Genomic DNA, 9,299 nt, shown 5'->3' with positions numbered 1-9,299 from the left:
TATAAAGAACACTCGATTTGGACGAGAAACGGCAAAACGGCGACGGATCGTAATCGATCGTCGAAAGATTCTGTAACCTTCCTTTTCTCCTTCTGATCTTTTCCCATTCCTTATGCGTAAGGAAATGTAACATATAAGTTGGAAAATTTGCCATTTTGATCCTTCATTTCTTTATCTTAAACCATTTCTCTTTTAAACTTTCTAATTTAACCAAATGGTTAAATTATTCTTTTAACTCGATTACTTACGTATTATTTATATTCATATAAATAATACTAACTCAATATTATTATTTTCCGTCAAAATCTTTTAATTACTATTCTCGAGACTTAATTAGCTAATTTACACTTTAGCCCTTAAACTTCTCAAAAGTTGCAATTTAGCCCAAAACGCATCCGCGTCCAAATTTTAAAAGGTCTCCGATTGACCCGAAACTTTTACCACATATACTATAAAACATTTCGCGGACCTTGGCGAAATAATTTTCACTTTGGGATTTATATGGCTAAATTACCACTTTAGTCCCTGAACTCTAATTTGGGACTTTTCTTGACATATTTCCTTTCTAATTCCAATTCCAACTTTAGAACTGAAATATAATATTAATCCTCTCGCAATAATCTTTTCGAAACCGTCCTGCTAGAATTTTTATATTTATCTTAATTTCTCGAAAATTCTTCCGATATTGCCACTCCAGCGATTCAACACTAGACACGTGGACCAATTAGACAATTTAATTATTTGGGGTATTACATTCTTCCCCCCTTATAAAAATTCGTCCTCGAATTTTCATATAACTCCTTGACTTAATTTAACCCTTAACCTTTTGAACTTCATTCATCACTCCATTACTGTACTTCTTGTAGATTAATGTTAACCGTCATTGATGACCTTTCATATCGTCTCCGTCTTTCATAGTGTTTTTAGCCATTTTCTTATGTACTATAACTTCTTACCTTTGATTGCTTCTCTTAATAATGCCTGATTATTACTAACGATAATCTCCACTCTTAAGCTTGTTCATTCGTATTCAAATGATGTAGATAATCCATTAGTTTGTACCTCTTAATCTTCTTTTATGATAATGTTTATCGTGTTCATATGTACTTATAACTTTTCGTTCTTGACTTCTTCCCTCTATCTACTCCGTTTAATCCTATCATCATTCCTTATTGAAAGATGTGGACATTCAACTAACCCGGGCTTCACTACTTATGTAGTTTCTTTCGTACTGCTGTTGTCACCATCTGATTGCTATCCGTCGTGCTGTTGGGAATCTAATCCCATTATCCACCATCCTAATTATCTCGTTATTTCGCTTTTCATAAAAAATTCTTTTGCTATCGTCGTTTTATCACAATCCTTCATGAGGTGAATTCTCATGACATATTCTCGTAAGGGTTTTGCTGTCCTTGTAAGGGTTACTTTGATCTTTTTCTTGCGTCTTTACTTCTCGTATACTCCTTTACTCATTGTATATTCATTGATCTACTTCCTTTTCTTAAGAGTGATGCACTATTCTTAAAACTTCTAGTCTTTTCTTTCTTTTCATCAATCTATCTTATTTTTCATTCTCCATAACCTTGGATAACTGTCTTTGTTATCATGTCCTGTACTTCCTCTTACGATCCTTGCTATCATCTTTTAAAGAATGTCAGTCTTACATTATGTTTCTTTACACCACAGTTGCCTGTGCTTCAATGCTTGATGTCCTATAGGAAAGAGATGTTTAATCTCTTTGTGAACCTTCTTGGTTTAGGCACAGCTGTTACGTATACGATCTCCGTATTAGAGGAGCAACGATTGTTGCCATATTAGAGTTTTATTCCCGATTTATTCAATGCACCATGTTTACTCCTTTCCAATGAGGATCCTTGATTCTCTTAACTCTTGTCGTCGTGGGTTGATTTTAACAATATCGTCACTGTCACCATCACCGTGTATCGTGTATACTATTATTGATCTTCAGATTCGTTAATCCATTATCTCATCTATCCAATTGCGCCCTCGTGTTCTCATGGAGATCTTTGTCTATCCTTCTAGCAAGTGTAACCATTCCTTACGACCTATAAGGCATGTTGATCCTTATTATCATTACTGTATTCAAATCCTTGTTGCCATATTTGGCATTTTACAATCTCTTCACATCAATCTCCTCTTGATATCAATTTCTCCTTTTAGTGAGTTCTCACTATGCGTCTCGTCATAATCCATCCTTTGGAATTCTGATATTAACTTTAGTATTAACTTTTAGGTTATACTCATCCTTAATTTCTCGTTTACCTTTTCGTTTCATCTTATCTATGTTCTTCCTTCTTTCGTCGTCTTCTTAACGTTGATCGTCTTACGACCTTTAAGGATGCTTTTAGCATTTATCGTTATAATTCACTATTCTTTTTCCGTTCTTCCTTTCAACATCGTATCTTAGTTTGACCTTTAATTCCCAAACTATTCTCTTTTCCATATCGTGGTGTAAGGTTTACTCTTTACTGTCCACGGTCTTGTTATTTTCACTTGTTACTCCCTTGACTTCTTGTTTTTAATTAACTAATAGGATTAATAGTCTTAATGCTATAACCCTATGGTACCTTTCTTGTGTTCCATATTCATGTTCTTATCATACGCCTCGATCGCCTTCTATTGCATTCTATGTGTTTCCCTTTCATCGCATCCTGTACATCGTATACCTCTTCTTTTTAGCATCTATAACATCGACCATGAGTGATGGTCGTAGCCTATGTCGTCTGAATTTCTCGACGTGATGCTCTCTCAATTGCTTCATATTACCCCATTATACCCTTACTGACATCTTAACTGTCAGTAAATCTGATCATATGTCTCTGTCCTCTTTATCCTTCTTTGTTTCTATGTGTCCGCGACTACATAGAATTCCATTTCTCTAATCTCCTTGTCAACTTTCCACGTGAATTTTCTCTTTTCTTTTCCTCGATCACTCTTATCGAGTTCCTTGCGACATACGCAGGTTATCCGTACTTTCTTAACACTTATTACCTTAAATGGTCTCTTATTATCCATGACCTGCTTTTGAATCCTTATATCTTATTATACATACCTCGTCTCTGCTTCCACATGGATACTTTCTTGTAGGTATCTTACTTCTACCTCTTGTCTCATATTTCGATCTATCTGATGTTACTTTCTTTAGTATAGCCCAGTTTTGACATTAAGTCTCCTCTTCACATCCTTTCACGCATTTATATGCATGAAGTTCCAATCACATACGAAACACGTTCGATGTTATATAATGTATCTTAATCCTTCATGATGATTCTGGTGATGCTGGATCCGGTCTTGATGTAGCCGGTCTGAGTGTGATCTTCAATCTACACAGAAAAGATAGGTTAGAAGGATTCGAGCCGGTGTTGGCTCGAACACCCTCTGATGCCTAAGTCAGATAGACTAAATTGATAAGAGTTTAGAGTGAATATGAGTAATAAAAAGGTGTCCTTTACCTGACCTAGGTCCATTAATATATAATAGATAGTCATTGCATTGTATTATGAGTCTTGTTACTGATTTGAGTTCATCTTCTTGTTAAGATTAGGTAAAATCCGTCCTTATCCCTGATTTCATGGGATAAGGGCGTAATCTGGTCTTCTGGTAACACTGCGTACTGAGTCAGTGAGTTCAGACTTGTCTCTGAGTCAGTGACTTCAGGCTTGTCTCTGAGTCAGTGACCAACGCCACCTGTGTGGGTCTTGTGTACTATTCTGGTGGTGTATCCATCATTAGTCCCTCCCAACAAGAATATTTATATCAAGCATTTATGTTTGTTTCATTGTTTCTGTGGAGTGTGTCTGTGACCTTTTATCTTGTATTTTAAAACGTTGCTTTCTTCGTGCTGTGTCTTCTTATCGAGCTTTATTTCAGCTCGGCCCACTTTATTTCTTTTTTTTGTTCTTCATGTTGGATTTTGTTTACTACTTTTTTTTCTCCTTTATTGCAAAGATGGGTGATAATTTTCTTGATGACTTCACTCTCTCTCTCTTGATGATAATGATGATGTTGTGATTGTCGGGTTTAAACATGTGTTACCCAATGTGTATGTAAACGGTTGTTTGACTGACTTCTGTTCTACTGTGATAAAGATCATTCGTGAGGACTACCCCCCGATTATGATATCAACAAGCTTATGTCGATTGATTTTTGAGCTCTGGGTCAGCGAGCTGCGGCAAGGGTTGCAGCTTAAGAAGGATGGGTTGCATGTTTCTCCAGTTCTCCCTTCGTATGCTGCTAGAGATGGCATGAAGGACGCCATGGAATCCAAGGAGGAAAAAGAGCTTGCTGATACTACTGCCAAAGATGGCAAGGAGCGTTTGCCTCCTTTGAGACTATTGATTGCATCCAAGACAATTTCAACTGTTATTTGGAGGTTGAAACTTCGGAGGTCCTCAATCATGATTCTCTTGTCCCTGACTCAGTCGAGGAACTTTTTGAAGAGAACGATTCGGGTGGTCCAAATGAGGAAGTGACCCTTCTAGAGGGAAAGATGTAGGCCGTATGTTGGACCTGTAGCTAGCTTTCTTTTACTTTGTTTTGGTGCTACCTTGTGAGGTAGTACTTCTTTTGTTTGTACTTTTCTTTAGGGGGGCTTTGTGATAGACTCCCCCTTTCAGAGAACAATTGCGTGCTTTTTATGAATGTGTGTTGCTTTTTCTTTATCTATAAAGAATCATACTGTTGACTATGTCATGCGTCTGTGTCATAGGTCTGCGACTAGCTTCTACTGGAGGCATCGAACCGAAAAATGATAAACTTTGAAGATTCTCGTAATGAAGAGGAACTCGATGCGTGTGATGTTGTAAGTCCAAAGGAGGGAGCGACCTTTCCAGAGGAGAACATCGTCTAGGCTCGTAGCATTTTTACTTCGTGTTTGTTTTGTTCCTGTCCCTTGGGACAATCATTTGTTTTGTATTCCATAATTTCTTGTGGTGAATATTCTGGGGATGTTTTACAATCCACATTATTCCTCCGTGGAGATCTTCATTCGCCATACAGTACACTGGGTCTGGTACACTACACTGAGTGTGATACAGTACACTGAGTCTGGTACAACATACTAAGTTTGATACAATACACTGAGTCTGGTACGTTATGTCTATCCCTGTTTGAGTAGGACTCTGTTTGGTCTTAGATATTTCTGGTATGGTTTAACCATATCCATCATTACTTCCTCCCTTTCAAATAAGTATACTTCAAGCATTTATGTTTGCTCAGTCTTCTGCCAAGGTGAAGAGTCCAAGGGCAAAATTGACGATCCTTTGAGGGAGGAAGAACTTCGTGAGGAGAATACTGATGGTCCAGAGGAGGGAGCGACCCTACCAAAGGAAAATGTTGTTTTTAGCTAGCTTTCAAATACTTTTTGTGTTGCCTCGTGGGACAACACTTCTCTTGTTCTTTCATTTTGGGGCTCTTACGTTAATTAGAACCGGCCCCTTTATTTCAGAATAATTTTCATGTTTTACGTATCAGTTGGTCTACATCCTTCCTCTGGTTTTATTGGCGCTGTCATGGAGCCTTCTCGTTGAGATGGCGCAGAGAAGAGTCTCAGTCCTTGCGCCGAAGTCCTAGAGAAAGAATACAATACTCAATGTAACGAGGTATTTTTACTTCCTTTGGGACTATTGACTGCGTCCGCCGTACATCGAGTAAAATGGTTCTTCTAGTAGTGCTGTCATTCTAGTAGAATAGTCCTTCAGGTGGGATGGTTCTTTCAACTGGGTGATCCTTCGAGTGGAAATGCCTCTCCGATGGAAATGTTCTTCTAGTAGAATAATCCTTCAAGTGGGACGGTTCTTTTGATGGAGCAATTCTTCGGGTGGGATGTTCTTTCTGGTGGAGTTGTCCTTCTATGATCTTGCTTGGTTATCTGCCTCCGGTACACTATGACTCCGATGAATGTCTTTTGCATGAAACTGTCCAAAAACTTGGTTGGGCGAGTGTTGAATTTTGAATTTCTATTTCTATTGCTGCATGTTCATTAGTATTCTTCTACATAAAGTTTCATTTTTAATTGAAAGGATAGTCTATATAAGCAAATCTAACTTGAAATTTAAGGCTTAACACTTCACAAGCGTCCATTATTATTTGTATCTTTCACAGCCTACCATTCCGCCTTATAATCAAAACTTTGAGGTAGAAATGTCAACTCTTAATCCATCGATTACAGTTCTTGTTGTTTATCTCTTTATCTTTCTTATCATATACTTCATTTATTCATTTTCCTCATATCTTAATCGACAATACTGTTTGTCCTTCTTCCGCTCGATATGTATGAGCATCTTACTTTACTTCTCCTAGAGGATCTAGCATACTGTTTGATCCGTTGAACTCTTTTAGCCTTAACTTATGTATACCACTATCAAACCTCTTTATGTGTTTCTTTCTTCACGTTGATACTATCTCTATATCTATCGTCCTATCATTGGCACACAATTCCTTATATCAGTTGCTTTTACGGCTCACTGATTTATAACGACGCTGGGCTACTGCGGCACTTCCAACACTTATATGTTTGCACTTTACTTTGTTAAGTTCTCATCATCCTTTATCTCGTCTCTGGCCTTTGCTGACAAATTGGACTGGGTTGCGTTCCCTTTTGTCACCTCGATCTTCTTCTCGTGCCTCGCATACTTACTATGCGACAGCGCGCATTCGCGCAGTTCTTTGTTCGTAATATAGCAATTATATAAAGGAATACTGATAAATTCCTTAAAATACAATGCTTACTAATCATCACAACTATTCGCTGCCCACATACGTTGGACTTTAGGAACATCTCCTTCCTCTTAGCCTTCTATAATTACATCTCTGATTGGAAGCCTTTTGAGTGTTCTGACTCGTCATAGACCAGCCAATTGCCAAAACATATACTCGCATTGTATATGTTAAACGCATATTACTATCGTAACTATAAGCATCTATGTTGACCGGATTCAAGAAAATCAGTGTCCCCTAGATTTTCTTGATTACGTATCGCATTTTAAGTCTTGCGAGCATTCCACTCACATAGACTTGATCAAACATCATGGGTATCAAATCACATCATACATGTTCTATATATTATTAATTGGATATAAATTATTATCCGAACACATATACTATTCTAATTGTGTACTAGTTTGTTTATACAAGGCTAAGTTCAATAACTAGAGGCACAATCCTATGTCTCTCAATTATACATATTCATTCGTCTCATAGCCTTAATCACAGCTTGCTCGCGAGCACCTCTCTTCCGTCACAGAGTTCTGGTCTAGGTATACTTACATAAAAACAAAACTCTTGAAAACTCTTTGAAATAAAACGACTCATTTGAAAATTTCATTTAAACCTTAGCAAAATTGTGCACTAGGGTGATGACGTCTCTCATCTCCAAAGAGTTGCCACCTCTCACCTCTTCGTCTGAACATAATGCATATGATGCATGTCCTATTGATGCATGTATTGATGTATGTAGTGATGCATTTTCTATCGATGTCGTGGCATTTATCGATGGCTATTACGGGTCTAGGCACAATTATGCTTTTAGAATCATTAAACAAATAACTTTAACAAGTTATAAACTTCGAGTCTTGTAAGTTCTCTAGACCTTTAAACTCTGCTTCTGGAAAGTTCCTCAACTTTTACAACTCTGCATTCCTTCTCCACACTCTTTCTAAAATTTCGATCGATTGAATCCCACATCATTCTCACTTTATATGATACTAAACACACATACATACATATCATCAAATTGCAATTATCTCAATATATTCTATTCATAGGAGACAATACATCTCCTAGAAGCTTCATTTCAAAAAGCACATTATATATGCATGTCTCCTTGAAACAGCATATACGTATATACGTCGTATATACTTGTTACAAGAAACAAACAAACGTTTCACAAATCAATTTGTTATACTGATCACCAAGCAAATCACACTAACGACTTGGATCAGACAAACCTCAACTCTATAGCTGCAGTAGTTCCTAGGTTACTCAACCGACAAACACATCTTAGCAGAGGTAACTGGACCAACTGCTCTGATACCACAATTGTCACGACCCAAATTATTGAGCCGAGACCGGCGCTAGGGAATGGGAGTGGTAGCTCCGAAACCCGTAGCAAGCCTAAAACCACTAATAATTTTTCGCAATTAAAAGTATAATATTATATATAAGACATTTCCGGAAAAACTGTTTCGGATAAAGCTTTTATAAATATTAAAATATCATACTAGAGTTTACATTATAAAATACTGATTGAAGTCAAAATGTCTATCTAATACTGACACCTACTGACTACTGCAGCTTTAGGAACTCATACTTGTGCAAGTCCAATGACTTCTGGCACAGTGGAGATGGTTTGTCTGATCCGACTTCTAATACCTGCAAACATCAGAGTGAGGGGTCAGTATTTGGGAAAATACTGAGTGAGTATGCAACTTATTATCGGTATTATCAAAATACACATCGCATACTCAAACATATATATATATATATATATATATATATATATCGATAAAATATGAAAATAACATAATATTCATAAATAGCAGATCTGACCGAAACCCTAATCTTAAACTCTGAACTCATCTCAATCCGAATACTCAAATTAAACTGATCCAAGTGGTCCGACCCGGGAGTGTTCACACTCAACCATGTCAGCCGCGACCAATCTCTTAATCTCCAAGTGTGAGTCCAACTCACTGGTGGGTCCAACCCACTAGATACGGGGCTCAGGTTACACCTTAACCGAGTTCTCACTCGTATCACATTCATATCGTATGCGCATTTCATAATCTCATAGACAATCTAGACACGCTAGACTGACTCAAATACTGGTGATCACACAGCCTATTGACACCCAATAGGTAGTTGGTTTCTTCGGATCGCATGCTAGATACTCATATTAAACAATGAATGTAATGGCATTCATAGAGTCACATTCATCAAACATACCATCTTATATAAGCAAATCATATAAATGCGACGTATTGATAATCATATTCATAATATATGGAAATAACTTTAATAATAATAATAATACGCGAAAGTAAATTGCCACTCACAGTGACCGCTTTCCGAATAATAATAATATAAAGATCCCATGAACTTCATGCATCGTTTGATCACACAGCTATTCCAGCTCATCGGCATGGTAGCTCGTCGATACGTCAGTTCCTATTCAAATCATATGTACGTTTAATTCATAAACGTAGACTTAATCTCAAAATCCAAAGTTATAAACTTAGGTTAATATAATCGTATTTCAAATACGATTCTTAACTTTAATC

Source organism: Mercurialis annua, linkage group LG5 (assembly GCF_937616625.2).
Source record: "Mercurialis annua linkage group LG5, ddMerAnnu1.2, whole genome shotgun sequence".
Lineage (NCBI taxonomy): Eukaryota > Viridiplantae > Streptophyta > Magnoliopsida > Malpighiales > Euphorbiaceae > Mercurialis > Mercurialis annua.
This window is presented reverse-complemented; position numbering follows the sequence as displayed.